The sequence below is a fragment of the Moschus berezovskii genome, chromosome Y (genome assembly GCF_049115385.1).
Source record: "Moschus berezovskii isolate FMDL1 chromosome Y, NW_MosBer_1.0, whole genome shotgun sequence".
Lineage (NCBI taxonomy): Eukaryota > Metazoa > Chordata > Mammalia > Artiodactyla > Moschidae > Moschus > Moschus berezovskii.
The window spans coordinates 54233834-54252278 of record NC_142489.1 but is presented as its reverse complement, the minus strand read 5'-3'; the positions used below and the strand labels follow the sequence as shown (position 1 = coordinate 54252278).

Sequence of the window (18445 nt, the reverse complement as noted above, 5' to 3'; positions counted from 1 at the left end):
AAATGCTCCCTTTAAAACCCCAGTGCCCTGTGTACACACTGGAGTTGACTTCAGTTCATGCTGGACATTTTGCCCTATGGCAACAGTAAACAGCAGATTAAAATCTATCCTAACTACGTCATCTAAAGGCCAGGTTTATTTATCTTTAACAGGACAATCTGGGAATTAGGAACCATACCATCAATGAGTTCCTTCTTGCCAACTCCCAAGTTCCCCTGGAAGGATCATTATACTTCAGTTCAGTTCAGTCGCTCAGTCGTGTCTGACTCTTTGCGACCCCATGAATCACACCACGCCAGGCCTCCCTGTCCATCACCAACTCCTGGAGTTCACTCAAACTCATGTCCATCAAGTCGGTGATGCAATCCAGCCACCTCATTCTCTGTTGTCCCCTTCTCCTCCCGCCCCCAATCCCTGCCAGCATCAGAGTATTTTCCAGTGAGTCAACTCTTTGCATGAGGTGGTCAAAGTATTGGAGCTTCAGCTTTAGCATCAGGCTTTCCAATGAACACCCAGGACTGTTCTTTTTTAGAATGGACTGGTTGTATCCCCTTGCAGTCCAATATGTATATACACATACATAAATATATATGCATACATGAATTAGAAAAACATCTTATGGTTAACAATACCTCTGAGAAAGGGTGAAGAATGAAATAGAAAGTCAAAAAATACAGTAGATGTTTGTGCATTCAGGCATCCATTTCACCCCCTTCTAAGAAGACCTGTGTATAGCGTTTATAAAATGAAAAATAAAAAAGAAAAGTACAAAAACAAGCTGCAAAATAATTTTTCAGAATAATGCCAAATGGAATGTATCAGACCTCCAGAATACAGTGGCCAGGCAACCAAGGGTAACTAAATAAATAAAACAAGGACTATTTTTCCCCAGTCCATGCGGCAAAAAAGGAGCGGGTGCCATGGACAGCAGAGCGGGGAGGCATGGTACCTTTCACAGCCTGTCTCTTCTGATATCTCGTCCCCTGGGAAGACTGAGGCTGCTGTTGCTGGCTTTGCTGCTGCTGCTGGCGCTGCATCTTCTGCATGTGCCACTTTTGGGAGGACGTTTGAAACTTACTTGATGAGTTCCACAGAAGCTGCTGCACGGCTGGGGCAGTCTCCTTTGGTAAAATCGGCCTCTGCTTTTTCACCGGGTTACCCGTGGTGCTGGTGGTAGTGGTGGCGGAGCAGCAGCGGTCGGGCCGTGACCATGCAGGTGGTGCTGGTGGGGGCCATGACACCAGCCGTGCGAGTTTGGGAGGATGAGCAGGTGAGGACCGGCATTTCCGGCGGAGACTGGCTGCCTGCTGTTGTGGATGGTGGAGCTTTACCTACAATGGAAGCCAACACATGAAAAAACGAAACAGAAAGTAGACGGGACTCAGGCTGACCTGCAGGGTCTCTAGGCCAGTGAGTTCTAGGTGACCGTCCCAGGCTACCATGCCAAGGACCTCCCCGTGAATTAGCACATTCTCACTTGATATGCTTAGGCCACTTCCGCAGCATATTCTAGCTTAAAACATCAGTCTCCTTGGGTTAGGTGCTTGCTCACATTTGAGATACTTGCCAAGGCCTCTGGGGGACTGAGGTCAACATGACCCAGCCCCTGGCCTGGAGTTGCCCACCTGCTAGTCCATGACCCAGTGGATGAACAGAATCATTGCAAGTACCTTGTTTTACAAAGTTAGAGTTCAGTCAGCACTTTGAGAAAGACTTAGCCAAAGTCCATCTGGACATTAACAGGAACCCTTTCCTTGGCCAGGACACCTACAGAGCACATATCCCAAGGAATCAGACAGCCTCCCAAAGGCCAAAGCACTGAACAACAATGAATCACCCAGAAAAAAAAAAAAAAGAGTATTTTCTTCCATCTCTTCTAATTCCTTTCAGAATAGTCTCAGTGTGGTGTCGGTACCTTGACACCTAACGCTCAAGGGAACTCCACACCAAGGGCAGACCCATCGCCAGGATAATGGTATTTATGGAGAATTTAGAAGCCCTGCTTTTATTTTGACTGCAGTTATCCATATTGCATCTTTTATGTAGAGCACAAAATACTGTTTACCTACTGCCTTGTAGTCAAGTTTACGTCCAAAGTTGAGTTCAATTTAAGAGCTGCTGCTCCAGACAGAAAATATATTAAGGCAGTAATTGTACAAGCAGGTCTTGGGAATGACAAAAATAATGAATACAAGTGACTAGAGTTTGAAAAACGCTGCCGTTCGGAGTGTATCTACTGGGAGGAACTGAGTTATGAGGGTGGAGGGCAGGATTTCAACAGGCAGCAGGGAAAATTTGGAGGAGAACAGTTTTAGCCAAGACATGCCCAGGAATAGACAGAATTTTGGTGCGTGAGGACAGGCAGTGAGAAGGGCTGGCTGGAAAGCAGGTTAGAGCCAGAAGCACTGAACAGCGGAGAAGGGGTGACCACATGAGTATTCATCTGTGAGGGGAAGGGAGTCAGCTGTGACTGCAGGGGCCCCAGGCACAGGAGAGATGAACATGCACCCCCAGAGAGGACCCCCTCGGGTTCACACAAAAAACACTGGTGCCAGTCAGCATCCTTGATCTCAAACAACGTGCCTGGACATCTAACTCTTTTTAATAAGGACTGAAAGTGAAGTCGCTCAGTCGTGTCCAACTCTTTTGCAACCTCATAGACTGTAGCCCGCCAGGCTCCTCTGTCCATGGGATTTCCCAGGCAAGAATGCTGGAGTGGGTTGCCATTTCCTTCCCCAGGGGATCTTCCCGACCCAGCGAAAGAAATCTGGGCCCCCAGGATTGCACGCAGATTCTTTTCTATCTGAGCCACCAAGGAAGCCCTTAATGACAACACCTTTTGTAGGGGCCCAGCATGCTTCTGCTGCATGACTCCATGCCTATCATTTTTAGATTTCTATCACCCAGAAAAGACAGGAGTTCTTGATTATTCTAGGGGAAATTTTCAGTTAACTGTCGGTCTGGGAAAACCAAGGAGTGTGAAAGGGAAAGAGTGCTGACAGGCTGACTTTTCTTCCTGGGGGTGGGGCTGTCTTGGCGGTTACACAACTGTCTGGCCCTCTTGCTCCTCTGGGGAAGAATTCAGCCAAAGTCCTGGGCAAGAACACAGGGTGGGGCTGGGAGAAGATCTCTACCTAGAGTGAGGACACCCCTATCCTTGCCTAGGACAACCTTCCAGATATCGGTCACAGCCACTGCCCCTTCCCCTTGAGGGGGCAGAAGTGGCTTTGAGCTTGGCCTTTCTAAAAGGCAGAGATGCCACAGGCAAGGCTTCTCACCTGAAAAAGCAACTTTAGTGCCTCACTTTTCTGACATGTGATTAAAAAGTGTACTTTTCTTGTTGATTAGCTAGTCTGATACCTCCTTGGGCAAAGGACAACCACAAAAAGGTCCTTTCTCTCTCTCATCTTGCAAGAGCAGATAGCTGGCTTTGTAGCTTGTTGCTGCTCTGATAGAGTCCCACCGGAGCTCTTTTCCAAATTAAATCAAACAGACAAACAAACAACAACAACAAGAACAGAAGTATGCAATCTGAAAACATTCCAGGCTTGACACACTCTTGGGGGCTTTTAATTTAGACACGACAACATTCTAATTTCTAAAGGATACTGATGGTTTACTTGGGGCAAGGGGGAGTAAAGGCCATGGGAAATTTCATTTGTCCTAAAAATTTGGAAGGATATAATCACCTGCAGTCTCAAAAAGAAGTGACTTTCTTACAGGTCAACACTCCAAAAGCGACCCCACCCAACTAGCCTACTTATATCCGACTGAGGTTACTGTCTTGTACATTAAAAAAGGACTTTTTAAGAGAAGGCTGGAAACGACTGATGTGACACAGGTTAAGTGTAGCCAAGGTCCGGAAGTGAGTTCCCTTAGCCTCTACTCTGGGATCTCTAGCTAGAAAAAACAGCTTTCTGTTTGAGGATTCAGATTCTGTGTATAAGCTGCACTCGTAACTGAACATCAGCTGGAGGTCACCAAGCACTCTCCAAAATACCCATCACTTAATAAACTCATGAGTGAAACCACACCTTTGAAAAGATGCTCCACCGCAGTCTGACGTGAAGTCGATTCTTCAAGGCCGAAATCACCCTCAGGTGGCTCTGGATTTCAGCCTCTGCGAAAGCCCCACACACTCAGAGGATCCTAGAGAAACTTCCTTCAGATACCAGTGAGAAAAGCTCAGCTTCATGTTATCAACTGGAATGCTTTTCCATTTAGGGGGGAAACACGAGTTCTTTTAAAGCACTCATATGTTTTTCCCTTTTCATTTCGACTGCCAGGAAACTCGGAGCCAAAACTGAAGCCTGACTTTGCTAATTCTGAAGGTTGAAATAGTTATTTTTGTATACAAACTTTCCCCCAGATCTCTCACTATTCTATTTTCAGCTTTCTCACTGTCATCATTTCCATTTTATCAGTATATCACAGATTCTTTCTGGAAGGGGTGATAAAACCCACAACCAAACAAAAGATCTATTTCAGAAAGAGCGGGATAGTATAAATGTGTCATTCATAGGAACACTGCCATCTGGGACCCAACAATTCCACAAACTTCATGGAATAAATGCTACTCCTGTTGCTTTCTACAGCATCAGGAGCGGTCTCTCAAACCACAATCTACACAGAATTGGGTGTTTCAGATGCCATTCATAATTTTAAGGGATGGGGTGGTGATCCCTCCTTCCTGACTGACTCAACTGCCTCTCTCTCTTCCTGCCCTGTGTCACTGAGATATTCCATCCTCTTTCAATTAACTGCAGGAACTGAGGTTCTGCAACAGTTCACAATGATACAAACGCAGAGGAAAAATGCTCAAAATCCATCCCCCTCTCCTGCTTTAAGCAGCCAGACTAAGTAAACCCCAGGGGACACAGAACTGAGAAGATAGCTCCTGTCAGAAGCTGTGTGTGTTGTATGTTTAGTCACTAAGTTGTGTCCAACTCTTTTGTGACCCCATGGACTATATAGCCCACCATACTCCTCTGTCCATGGAATTCTCCAGGCAAGACTACAGGAGTAGGTTGCCATTTCATTCAACAGGAGATCTTCCCAATCCAAGGATCAAATTCTTGTGTCTTGCATCGGCAGGTGGATCCTTTACCACTGAGCCACATAATTAAACCTGGCTATTCCTCTATGTAGCTCAGAAAGTCTAAGAGGTTTTAAGGCTACAATCTCCGATTTGTCCTTAGGCCATGTCTCTGCTGGGCCCTTAATTAATGCTTATCTTTCTTGGGCATATCATCACCCACTTGCCAAGCCAGCTGAGAAATTCGCTGACTGCTTCGTCAATGGGCTGAATATCCTTCAAATCACTCCTATATTCCACTGGGGGGTCTGCCAACATGCCTGGGGTGTGGCAGGTTTGAAAGCAGCCACTGCTGGTTCAGTCCCTAATAGCAGCAAAGGGGGAACTACTAAGACTCAGGCAGCAGTTCACAACTAGGGGAGATTTAGCTTTGTCAAGACACTTTTGAAGGCTGCCACTGGGTAGATGCTGCTGACATCCAGTTGGTAGAGGCCAGGGATACTGGTCTTTATAAACATCCTTCAATACCCAGGACAAAGAATTATCCAGCATAAAAAGTCAATAGCGCCAAGGTTGAGACACCTCAAGCCTATGTCACTTAAATGCAAATATGACAGAGTACGGGCTCAGGTGCACATCATACACTGCCCCTTGGATGTCTAGAGGCCTAAGGAACTCAGCAGCCTGGTGCCACCGACCCAAAAGGTCTTATATTCTAGTAAGAAAATGTATTTTGAGATGCATGGGCAGCGTGAGGGGAGGTAAGGGGGAATAAACTCATCAAGGTCTTTGAATCGAACACTTTTATCAGTTTCAGCCCTGTCCAATGTCTTCACATTGACAAACACTTTAGGCATATTGGAAAAGAAACTGCTTAGGTTCAAAACGACTTGACTGCTAGAAGCAACTATTACTTTCTAAGAGACTTCTTTCCCTGTGCTCAAAATCAATCACTTTGGGTATCAACAAGGTAAAAGGTGGGCAGGCACAGCTTAATTCCTTCTCCTGCTCAGTAACTAGCTAGGTGACCAGGAGCTAATCCAAGCTTTGTTGTGCCACACTTCATGATGTCAGAAAGTGACATGACACGTGATACTACAAATGGCAAGATGACATTCTAAAACCAAATCAAGAAACTAGAAACTGGTACAGCCACTCATCCTCCTGCTTGGGAGACAGTTCTTTGGCTTCCTTCCTAGGTTTTTGACCCTCCTATGCAGAATGGTCTTTTCCTAAATTTATGTCAAGTCCGCTCTTTGTGTTGGAGTCCAGGTCCAAATGTACTGTTGAGGATTCCGTCAATTCTTTCCCTTCAGCTTATCCTTTGTGGGATGAGGCAAGGGTTTTGCATTGTCTGAAAAGTCCTTCTCAAGCTGGGGGCTCGTCTTCTCCTAGACTGATCCTGAATCCACTTTCTCACTGGCTGGTGACATGCTTTCAGCTCCTCTTCCATCTCCACTGGCTTCAGCAGTTTGGGCTTTTCTATTGACAGCAGATGGTTTTTTGCCCATCTGAGCCCCCTCTTTGTCTTCAGCACTTTCTGGCTCATTCTCGGACCTCTGCTTCTCATCACTGATAGAGTCACTTCTGCTACTATCTGACTTCTCATACTCCCCTGAATCACTGTGCTTGACAGCCATATAAACATATTCTGAGAATTCAAGCATGCCCAAATTAAACCAACCAACAACAACAACAAAAAAAAACCCACCATGTGGCGTAGTCACAGAATAAAGAGCAGGACCAAAAACCCACAAATATTTTCCATGCTCACTGCTAGAATTAAAAAACAAACAAACAAACAAACCACACATCGCATCACACTGGCCTGGTGGGGTTAGCAGTAGACTTAAGTTGCATCTGACTACACGTGACAAATGGAACTTTCCTGGAGAGGGTTTCAGTTACTGACATTCAAAGATGACATGGGGCCAAACCACATGAATTCCTAATTTATCCAGAGCTAAATCTTGGCCGCACACATAACACACTGGGACACAGAGAATGGGAGGAATGGAAGTGAATGCTACACAGGAGTTGGTAAAACTGATCCATTTTCAGTTCAGTTCAGTTCACTTCACTTCAGTCGCTCAGTCATGTCCGACTCTTTGTGACCCCATGAACCGCAGCATGCCCAGCCTCCCTGTCTATCACCACCCCCAGAGTTCACCCCAACCCATGTCCATTGAGTTGGGTGGTGCCATCCAACCATTTCATCCTCTGTTGTCTTTTTCTCCTCCTGCCGTCAATCTTTCCCAGCATCAGGGTCTTTTCAAATGAGTCAGCTCTTCGCATCAGGTGGCCAAAGAACTGGAGTTTCAGCTTCAACATCAGTCCTTCCAATGAACACCCAGGACTGATCTCCTTGAGGATGGACTGGTTGGATCTCCCTGCAGTCCAAGGGACTCTCAAGAGTCTTCTCCAACACCACAGTTCAAAAGCATCAATTCTTTGGTGCTCAGCTTTCTTTATAGTCCAACTCTCACGTGCATACATGATCACTGGGAAAAACCATAGCCTTGACTAGTTGGACCTTTGTGGTCAAAGTAATGTCTCTGCTTTTTAATATGCTGTCTAGGTTGGTCAAAACTTCCCTTCCAAGGAGTAAGTGTCTTTGAATTTCATGGCTGCAGTCACCATCTGCAGTGATTTTGGAGCCCCCCAAAATAAAGTCAGCCACTGTTTCCACTGTTTCCCCATCTATTTGCCATGAAGTAATGGGACCGGATGCCATGATCTTAGTTTTCCAAATGTTGAGCAACTTTTTCACTCTCCTCTTTCACTTTCATCAAGAGGCTCTTTAGATCCTCTTCACTTTCTGCCATAAGAGTAGTGTCATCTGCATATATGAGGTTATTGATATTTCTCCCAGCAATCTTGATTCCAGCTTGTGCTTCTATTTTACAGATTGGGGGAGGGGGAAAGAGGCCCTGAGAAATCACTTGTCCTGGGACACAAAGAAAACCGAGACAGAGAGACAAGGCCAGAGACACGGGCTCTTCCCACAAATTCCCAAAGCATTAAGTTTTTTTTATCAAAGAAACAAGCCAAGCTTTAAAGCAGGTGATGCAAACTCACAGCACATGAGCCACATGGGGCAAGCAGGCGTGTTATTTAGGAAGCAATGTTTTGACCCAATGTGCTCCAGTATTTTGTAATTTGTTGTTTTAAACTTAGCATGTGCTGGCCAATTCACAAATCGGGAAGTTTCACACAGAAAATAAGATGTTAGGCTTGTCTGAAAGGGAAGAAGACCTGGCCATTCTGGGTCACTTGCCTGCAAGACTGGCTTGGGCTGGAAATACTGGCCCCTTTCAGTTGGGGGAGCACTGTCTCCAGGTGGCCCAGCTGCCCAGCCCCCATCTGGCTCCCTGCCCTGAAGCAGAGTCAACCGCTACTGTGCTTCTACTGTTTTTCTACTTGTATTTGAGTCCAGAGGAAAGTCACCCATTTCCATGTCTCAAGCAAAAGGAAAAATGGTAAAACACCAGGAGTGTCCTCCATATACAAGCAAAAATGGGCAAAAGTCTATTTCTAACAATAATTTCATTTAACCATTTATGTTTTCTGCTCCCTGTAGTGAGTGTCATCCATCTGCTGGTCAATAATCCGATACCCTACACTTTCGAAAAGAGGAAATCCCCATCAACTCTGTATCATCTTCCTTCTAGAGCAATGGTTGCCATGATGGGATCATGGAAGAGAAAATCGTAAAAGGTTACCCACAAACAGCCCAGCAGGATCAGGAGTGAACTACATCCACCTCCTCCAGGGCTCAAATTGGAAGAATCTAAAAACCAAATCTGGTTTAATTTCTGGATGTCAGGGCTTGTGCAGTTGGTAATTAAAGGTTGGACAACAAAATGACAAGCATGGCCACACACGCGTGGATACTGGAGCCCAAAGGAGGTGAATTCGGATCCTGCTCCTCTGCTTCTATTAGTTGTGTGACCCTCAACGAGGGAGCTACCTCTCTGAGCCTCCGTTTCTTCCCCTGGACAATGGGTTCGATAACAGTATCAACCTTCCAGGACCATCTACGCACAGTGCAAGGTGCATACGAAGTCCTCTGTAAATCCTTATTAACAATAACAAACCGAGGACCTAGACCAGCTGCCTGCAAGAACCCAAGAAGACTACGAACTGCAAAATTTCATCCACGTCACTCAATGTCCTAACCAAATGGGCGACCCAGGAAGGAATGCTTTTGTTAGACAGCCTGGGTGACTCCCAGAGCACCCAGTGACAAAGAAACCTCACCTTGGACTGGCTTTCTCTACTGAGACCCAGCCAGCTCCTATTTCCTTACAAATGCCCTCCTGACTTTATTTACCTCGTCAACAAACATTCTAGAGCATTACTAAGTGTATAAGACCAAGTATCTTGGAGAGGGCAAGTCTTTATAAGATCTTTATAAGACAAACCTCTCTGCCCTCATGGAGATTCCAGTCTAGATTGGGAGGGATACCCACACACACAAAGGGACCACAGATGTTTTGGAACCATGAAGTACCCCCAGGAGGTGGGCAGACAGGGAGGGCAGTCAAGGAAGACTTCCTGGAGGAGGTGATGCCCAAGCTCAGCCTTAGGGATAGGTTTCGGGTAGGCAGTGTAAAACGGCAGGCAGCATGGGGACGAGGAAAGGAGGCAACAGATACAGAAGCAGGATGTATTTCCCAGGGGAAGGAGTGGGGAAGGGGCGTGGCCCAGCATGGAGGGGAAAGGTTTGTGTTGGACACATTGGACAACTGTGGGATACATGTGACCCTGAAATGAAGACACTGCCGTGTGCAGAGAAGCACACTGTAAAACTCAGGAGGCTCTTTCTGCTTCCAAATTTTCTTACAACTGGCACCTCGAGTCAGCAGGCTGCCACTCTCAAAGATCGTACTCTGACAAACTCAAAATACCCTCTGAACAGTTAACTAGCAAGTCTGAAATATTCTGCCAGGAGAAATATTTTTTGGTTGACCAAACGCGCCAAAGGTAAAATTGCTGCTAAAAATGGAGCTGGGATTGGGCTTTCATTTCCACCAGGTGGTACCCCTAAAGACAGTAATGATGGTGATAATCATATAAGCGAACAAGACACACACCTCTTTGTGCTTTGCAACTCTCTATCGTCTTGCCAAGATTTAGCTGGAATCTGCTGTGAATCTGCCCCTTGGGGGAGAGGAGAGAGACAGGAGCAGACTGCAGCTGGACAGACTCAGCCAGATCCATCAGGTCCATCTCGGCCTTGCTTCAGTCTTGAAGACACCACCACCCCCTCGTGAGATCAGGCACTGGAGGGAAATAGCGAATAACGCTCATCACTTGGCTTCTTCTAGAAAACACCTTTTTGAGCCCAGGAGGAGAAACCCTTAAATATCTCTATCGTTTACCCCAACAATATTATCTACTCGACAGCCTGGGCTAACTTGGACATAAGAGGCTGAGAGAACATTTGGCGGGTTTCTACTGAACTATCGCCTGGGTCACTTTCAATATGGAAAATGCACAACCCCAGCCAGATGGTTGGTTTCCATGAAGCTCAGCATCACTGTGGATCCTCCATAGCCAAAGATTACACTACGTTCAACTTCAACAATAGCAGAAAAATGACACACTGAGTCTGGCCACTTTGCTTTGAACTTCAGGCTCAGATCAGCATGGGCTTGTAGCCTAGAGAGGTGCTGAGCCTCGCAGAGATAAAGCCTCACTGATAAAGATGGGGACCCCAACTCCTCATTTACCTAGAGAATTCATTCTTCGTCAACCTTGTCTGGAGGTCAAATTAAAGAAAGGGAAAATAGGAACTTCCCTGGTGGTACAGAGGTTAAACTCCATACTCCCAATGCAGGGGGCCCAGGTTGTATTTCTAGGCAGGGAACTAGATTCCACTTGCCCCGGCTTATAGTTCACATGCCACCAATGAAGGTCAAAGGTCGCGCGTCTCACAAATAAGACCCCGCCTAACCAAATAAATATTTAAAGAAAGGGAAAACAAGACAGGCAGACACTCCAGCTGGTGTGCTGTACCTCCCTTTGGCTCCTGGTATCTATCTGAGGAATGGGGACCGATTAGTCTTGGACAGGAACCTGTGTCTTCTTGCTCAGGTAAGATGTCAACTCCTCCTCACACCAACTGCGGGCAAAGACCTCTGCTTAATGACTCAGGTCCGAAGGTCCTGCCTGCCCCTACCACCACCCCAACCCCCATGTCTGCTGGGTCTTTGTTTGACCAAGTTGGCCCAGATTCCCAAGGCTCCATGAGCATGCATTTCTTGAATTCCTTCCCCACCTCCTCTGCTGCCACCTCTCAGTTCAGTTCAGTTCAGTCGCTCAGTCGTGTCTGACTCTTTGCGACCCCATGAATCACAGCACGCCAGGCCTCCCTGTCCAGCCCCAGCTCCCGGAGTTCACTCAAACTCATGTCCATCGAGTCGGCAATGCCACCCAGCCATCTCATTCTCTGTCATCCCCGTCTCCTCCTGCCCCCAATCCCTCCCAGCATCAGACTCTTTTCCAGTGAGTCAACTCGTCGCATGAGGTGGCCAAAGTATTGGAGTTTCAGTTTTAGCATCAGTCCTTCCAATGAACACCCAGGATGGAGACCCCCAGAACATAACAAGGGGACAAAATGGTGGAAGTAGCAAAGGCCCAGAAAACAGTGAGAGACTCTGCAGCCAGGAAGCACGGTCTTTCATCCTGACATCACCTCCAATAGACCCGAACGCGCTTGGGGTCTGATAAGGGGTGCCAAGTTCCCCTGACTGATCCCCGAAAGCAGGTCAGAAAGGATGTAGGATCCCTCAAGGATCCATCAAGAATAAAGATCAGCCTCCTCTGAGCTGGTTCCACTGGCTATCAGCTCACTATCCGACTTCTCCCATCTCTTTGCTACCCCCACCCAGAATGTCACCTCCAACCACCAACCTGGTACAAAGACCAAGATACAGACCGAGTGCTGGACCGCAGGGCTCCTCCAAAGCCTTCATTCTCCCACTTAACGTGACCATTGCACTCCGCCCAGCACCCAAGAAGGGGGGCTGCTCCTAATACCACACACCAGAGATTTACTCTTTTAAGGGGTCACACGTAGTCACCCCAAAGCCCCATCCAACCCACTCATAGAAGACTGGAGCCACAAATCGCTCAAACTTCATTTATCACCATAATGAGGGAAGATTAGGAAAGGCTCTGTCCCAAGGGCACACTTGGGGTTGGCCACCAGGGAGATTCCAAAAGGGAGTTTTCACAGCACACTGAGAAAGCATCCTGTCATTAAAGAAATCGCTCTACGAAAACTGATCCGAGTGTGCACACGTGCATGCATGTCTTTGTCTGGTGTGTGTGCACATATTGATCTGGGGCCCTTCAGAGAGCCTCTCAGGGCTAGGAATGAAGATGCTTGCAAGGAGAATGGCTGAATGCTCAACTCCTTTAGAGGGGGAAGAATATTCATTCAATTTTACGGGAAAGGCATTTTTCGAAGTGAACAGACACCACGAAAGAGGGATCAAAGAGCAAAAAAAAAAAAAAAACTAGGAGGAGGAGGACTGAGGAACATAGAAAAGAGGAAGATCAAACTAAACAGCAGCTGAAATGAGAACATGACAGTAAAAGGAGAAAGACAGGAGGTCCATCTCATCATTTCTGCTCTCAGAAATGAGGAACCACTGCATTCCAAAGGGAAAACACAGGCAGCCTTTTCATGCATAAAGTTAGAAAAGAAGTTATCACACAAAAATACTTCCCATGAAGTGGAGTAGCAGGAGATGGTGGTGTTGCCCGTGTTACAGCAGGACATCCTGTTCTCTACAACATTCCTATGTGGTTAACAGATTTCACACATCTGTTACCGAAAAACACAACTGACCATATCAGGTAGGGTTCAACCAATTTTTTCCATAAAGAGCCACAGAGTAAATGAACCTTTGCAGGAGTATAGCCTCTACTCCAAAAGTGCCATAACATAATGCGTGAAATACTGCATTTCAATAAAGCTTTATTTACAAAAACAAGTTGGGGGCCAGATTTGGTCCACAGGTTGGAATGTGTGCCAGCCCCTGACTGCTAACCATGCCTTAACATTGAAATCGCTCCCTGTCCAGTCCAGAGGTTTAGAAAAATAACCCTGACTACTTGGCCCCACCTCCAGAGACTGACTTCACAGGCATGAAGGAAGGCCTGAGTGGTGGCCTTAAAAAGGTTCCTCGGGTGTTTCCAATTGGCCAGTAAGGCTGTAAGCCCTGTATTACACAGATGTTGTCTGTGAGTAAAGAAAATGCCTCATGATTTGTCTTAACCCTTGTGCACCTTGTATGAAACCTTGGGGTTCATACAAACAGATCTACACATCACCAAAATAATCAAGTATGAGCATGCGTGTGTACCTGTGTGTGTCTACACTGCATCTTTTGTTTGTTTGGTTTTGCTTTTGTTCTTGCATGTGTGCTCAGTCATGTCTGATTCTTTGCAACCACATGGAGTGCATCCCGCCAGGCTTCTCTGTCCATGAGACCTCCCAGGCTGGAATATTGGAATGGATTGCCATTTCCTTCTCCAGGGGGATCTTCTTGACCCAGGAATCTAACCCACGTCTCTGGCATTGGCAGGCGGAGTCTTTATCACGAAGCCACCTGGAAAGCCTAGAGTGCATGTGGCCTACCCATGTGTGTCTACAGTAAGTGCAATGTCTTAATTTTAGCCTAAAAACTGAATATTCATAATCAAGAGGAATGAAAAATAAAGCACTTCTTTTCACAAAATATGGGGTCAACGTGCTATTGTAATGTTTATTCTAATGAGAAACCACCAAAAGCCAGGGAGGGGACTGCTCTAGGGTCCCTGGGAATGGACCTTTAGGAGTTGAGTGTCACAAACTTTCAACAGTGTATGGACTCAACTGTCCTCCCCAGAGAGAAAAAGATGAGCTTCTCTTTCTCATTTGGCTCCTAGCAGCTTGTGCAGACAGTGTCAGACTTTATTTTTTGGGGGCTCCAAAATCACTGCAGATGCTGATTGTAGCCATGAAATTAAAAGACGCTTACTCCTTGGAAGGAAAGTCATGACCAACCTAGATAGTATATTAAAAAGCAGAGACATTACTTTGCCAACAAAGGTCCGTCTGGTCAAGGCTATGGTTTTTCCCGTGGCCATGTATGGATGTGAGAGTTGGACTATGAAGAAGGCTGATCGCCGAAGAATTGATGCTTTTAAACTGTGGTGCTGGAGAAGACTCTTGAGAGTCCCTTGGACTGTAAGAGATCCAATCAGTCCATTCTAGAGGAGATCAATCCTGGGTGTTCATTGGAGGGACTGATGCTAAAGCTGAAACTGCAATACTTTGGCCACCTCATGCGACGAGTTGACTCACTGGAAAAGACTCTGATGGTGGGAAGGATTGGGAGCGGGAGGAGAAGGGGATGACAGAGAATGAGATGGCTGCATGGCATCACCGACTCTATGGACATGAGTTTGCGTGAACTCCGGGAGTTGGTGCTGGACAGGGAGGCCTGGCGTGCTGTGATTCATGGGGTCGCAAAGAGTCAGACACGACTGAGCGACTGAACTGAACTGAACTGAGATTATCAGGACTCCTTCTGCCCTTCTATATCGGGAATATCTGCAGAATCCAACCTGGCTGTCAACATTTAAACTTCTCAGCTGATAGGAAGACAGCTTAGGCTATAAATGCAAACCAGGGACTAAAAGAAAGAAGGAAAGAAAGAAACACACCCACTTTGGAGAAATGAGGCACCAACCTTACCTTGCTGATGGGAACATAAATCAGAACCACCCTTCAGAGGGCAATCTGGCAATATCTCTCCAAATATCAGCAGCACAGAGCCTGTGGCCCACGGCTCCACTTCTAGGAACATATCCTGTGGATTCACTCCCACCTGGGCAGAAGGGTCTTCATCGCAGCTGTTTCCAACAGCAAAAGTAGAGAACTACTCAATACGTAAAGGGCCTGGATGAATAAGTTACCATTCACCTTTAAAGGGAAGAAAATACAGCCACTAAAATAACAGCGTGATAGCTCTGTGTGCAGTGAAATGGAAAGCCCATCTGTTTAATGAAAAGGAAAATAGTAAAGGGCATTAGCGCTGGTGTAGGGGAGAAAAGGAGGAAAGGAAATGCAGATACTAATATATGTGTTCTTGGGCTTCTCAGTGTGGACATTAGTGCCTTGCAGTTCAGTTCAGTTCAGTCGCTCAGTCATGAGACACACGGTGCAGCCCTCCCCTGGACTCCCTGTTCAAAAGTGTCTGGAGAATCCCAGGGATGGGGGAGCCTGGTGGGCCGCCATCTAATGGGGTCGCACAGAGTTAAAACTGTCTCAGTTCAGTTCAGTTGCTCAGTCGTGTCCGACTCTCTGCGACCCCATGAATCACAGCACGCCAGGCCTCCCTGTCCATCACCAACTCCCGGAGTACACTCAAACTCATGTCCACAGAGTCGGTGATGCCATCCAGCCATCTCATTCTCGGTCGTCCCCTTCTCCTCCCGCCCCCAACCTTTCCCAGCATCAGAGTCTTTTCCAGTGAGTCAACTCGTCGCATGAGGTGGCCAAAGTATTGCAGTTTCAGCTTTAGCATCAGTCCCTCCAATGAACATCCAGGATTGATCTCCCTTAGAATGGACTGGTTGGATCTCCTTGCAGTATAAGGGACTCTCAAGAGTCTTCTCCAACACCACAGTTCAAAAGCATCGATCCTTCGGCGATCAGACTTCTTCACAGTCCAACTCTCACCTCCATACATGACCACGGGAAAAACCATTGCCTTGACTAGACGGACCTTGGTTGGCAAAGTAATGTCTCTGCTTTTTAATATACTATCAAGGTTGGTCATAATCTAGACATTGTTAAGTGGGGCCCAGATCACCCAGACTGAGGTCGAAAAGAGCTTTCCAAGGAGACTAAATAGAGCCAACAAGGAAAGAGGATGGAACAAAAAAATAAAAGGGGCCAACACTGGTCACACTATTATTTTCACAGGTGGGGAGTGATAAAGAGGAACAGGTGATCAGAGGTTACAGGTATAGACTGACTTTTCATTAATCATCTTTCGGTACTTTGACTTGGAGAAGGGGATGGCAATCTATGCCAGTGTTCTTCCCTTAAGAATTCCCTGGACAGAAGAGCCTGGCAGGCTACAGACCATGGGATCCTACCTTGACTTCTTGTTCCCTGTGCATTCATTACATAGAAAAACATTTTTTTCTTCAATTATGTGATTCCTCAAAAATCAGAACACACTAACGAACAGCCAAGCCAGCTTTGATGTATGATGGACTAAAATCCCACTACCTAAGGCTCCAGCCATAAAAGAAACAGCCATCAAAGCAAAATGTTTTAAGGGCACTTCCTATGTGGTCATTGATTAAGACCACGCTTTCACTTCAGGGGGCACGGGTTCCATCTCTGGTCAGGGAGCTAAGATGCCATGAGTCACACCCCACCTCCAAAAAGTTTTAAAACAAAAATATAAACACTCCTTTATAAGTTAAAAGAAAAAAAAAAAACTCCTTTATTCAAAAGACACAGGCAGACTATAAAGAATGGTCTTGCAGGAGGCACAAGTTAATGGCTCCTTTAAACGAATAATATCTTTAGACAAGACACCCTGGAAGATGCTCTTGTCAGTCAGTAAAGCAGACATCTTTCTCACCTCATTCACTCTAAGAAAAAAAAGAAAAATCAAGACAACAACTGGAAAACTGGGGTACCCAGACCTGCATCCAAGACCTCAAAGAATGCCTGGCTTCCAAAGTCTTGCTTTCTGCAGAGAAAAGCAAGGAGGCTGGTGACATTGACAGTGGAAGAATAAACAAGAAGAAAGTTTTCAGGTCTGAGGATTTCTGTTTTTCTTGAAAATTCAGGGTTGGACAGCACAAATTCAATGGGTGTGAGCTGCCTCCTTGAAAAAAAAGTACTTTGTGCTTCATTCCATTGCCATCCAAATCCTTATCTGACCCCTGATTCCTACAGCTGGGCCAACGAACCCTACAGCAGCAAGTGGTGAGAGCTCGTGAATGTGAAAAGATGCCCTGTCCTGCAGCATTGCAGATCATTTGTCTTGGTTAAAAAGCTACATGGCAGACAGACCCAAATCTAAAGGCAAAACTCAACCACAAGCCATGTGTGATCCTGGGTAGGTAACTTTATTTCTCTGTGCAATGGGGCTATTACCTTACCTTGAAGGTTACTGTATATATATATTTTTTTAATAGTTTTCCCATACAGAGAGTAAAGTTCACTTTTTGGAGAATCCAGGAATCTTAACACCTGTGCAGATGCAAGTAAACACCAGGACAAAACAAATAGAATGCAGAACTGCCACACATGACTGGCAAAGAGGAAGGGTGACCGTGAGAATGCTTCTGTACAGCTTTCTTTTTGAGGGTGTGGAGGCGGGAGGAGAGTGTGAGAAAGCAAACCACACTGCTGAGAACTAGGAGTGAACCTGAGGGGCCCAGACTGGTCCTTGCATGTTCAAAAAAGGAGCTCCCACCAGCCAACCTGAGCTGGAGCCCCTCAAGCCACTGTCCCATCACTTCTGGGTTGCAAGACCAGGTGACTGTGATAAACAAGGCCTCAGCCTCAGTGGGGACAGAGACTCACTCCAACTCCACCCACTCTGTCTCTGCAATCCCATCCCTGGGGCCCCCTCTCCAGTTCTCCGTTCCTCCCTCTGAAAATGGCATCACAGGACAAGATGAGCCCAGAGGGCACTGACCACCAGAGTCTGTGTCTTCAGGCTGGAAGATCACTCCACACTAGTGGCTTCCTGTCCCTCCATAAAACCTGGTATATTCAAAGGGCTCCGGATAGCACACCCCAAGTATTGCTTCTCTGCTTGTCTCCTGCTCCTTTCTCAGCCTCCTCTGCTCACTTTTCCTAATGCCTACATGCACAGTGGGCTTCCCTGATGGCAAAGAACCCGCCTGCCAAAGCAAGAGACACAGGTTCGATCCCTGGGTTGGGAAGGTCCCCTGGAGAAGGAAATGGCAACACACTCCAGTATTCTTGCCTGGAAAGTCCCATGGACAGAGGAGCCTGGGGGCTACAGTCCATGGGGTTGCAAAGAGTCAGACAGGACTAAGAAACAACAACACGGGCAAGTGGATCAGGCTTCTCACCCTTTCTTTATGCTCCTGGCCAGGGTCTCTGAACGTTCGCACTACTGCCATCGCGGCTGCATAATTCTCTGTCGTGGGGATTGTTCTGTGCACTGCAGAAGATTTAGCAGCATCCCTGGTCAGCAATCACTTGCCAGCAGCTTCCCTCGTTCCCCACTTCACCTAATTTATGAGACCTACTGCTTTGAATCCAATCCCATGAATACATCTATATTCTCAGAATTGCACGTTCTGCCCTGACCTGGCCTGATTCAAGCCTCCAACTACCCTCATGTTCTC

At 46.6% G+C, this 18445-nt stretch overlaps 1 pseudogene; it reads right to left on the bottom strand.

Moving 5' to 3' along the window:
* LOC148773123 (MYND-type zinc finger-containing chromatin reader ZMYND8-like) overlaps positions 1-18217 on the bottom strand; it is a 53051-nt pseudogene extending 34834 nt beyond the window's left edge.
* Positions 18218-18445: the final 228 nt, after the last annotated feature.